We start from the raw sequence: 853 nt of genomic DNA, 5'->3' as shown, positions 1-853 counted from the left end.
CTGTCTCTCTCTCTCTCTCTCTCTCTCTCACTCACTCACTCACTCACCCACACACCTATTTAGTGTGATAAGAACAGCCTCCTAAAATTGGTCTTGGTCTTTTAAAATAGGTATTGGATAGCCTATAGCTTTCTCTCTCTCTCTCTCTCTCTCTCTCTCTCTCTCTCTCTCTCTCTCTCTCTCTCTCTCTCTCTCTCTCTCACTCACTCACTCACACACCTAGTTAGTGTGATAAGAACAGCCTCCTAATATTGCCCTCAGAACAGCCTCAGTTCGTCGGGGGCATGGACTCTACAAGGTGTCGAAAGCGTTCCACAGGGATGCTGGTCCATGTTGAGTCCATTGCTTTCCACAGTTGTGTCAAATTGGTCTTGGTCTTTTAAAATAGGTATTGGATAGCCTATAGCTTTCTCTCTCTCTCTCTCTCTCTCTCTCTCTCTCTCTCTCTCTCTCTCTCTCTCTCTCTCTCTCTCTCTCTCTCACTCACTCACTCACACACCTAGTTAGTGTGATAAGAACAGCCTCCTAATATTGCCCTCAGAACAGCCTCAGTTCGTCGGGGGCATGGACTCTACAAGGTGTCGAAAGCGTTCCACAGGGATGCTGGTCCATGTTGAGTCCATTGCTTTCCACAGTTGTGTCAAATTGGGTGGTGGACCAATTCTTTATACACATGGGAAACTGGTGAGCATGGAAAAACCCAGCAGTGTTGCCGTTCTTGACACAAACCAGTGCACCTTGTCTTGCCCTTTCACCCTCTGAATAGCACACACACACAATCCATGTCTCAATTGTTTCAAGGACTTAAAAATATATTTTTTTAAAACCCGTTTCCTCTCCCCTTCATCTACAC

The sequence above is a fragment of the Oncorhynchus mykiss genome, chromosome 9 (assembly GCF_057628025.1).
Source record: "Oncorhynchus mykiss isolate SJ-2025 chromosome 9, ASM5762802v1, whole genome shotgun sequence".
NCBI lineage: Eukaryota > Metazoa > Chordata > Actinopteri > Salmoniformes > Salmonidae > Oncorhynchus > Oncorhynchus mykiss.
This window is presented reverse-complemented; position numbering follows the sequence as displayed.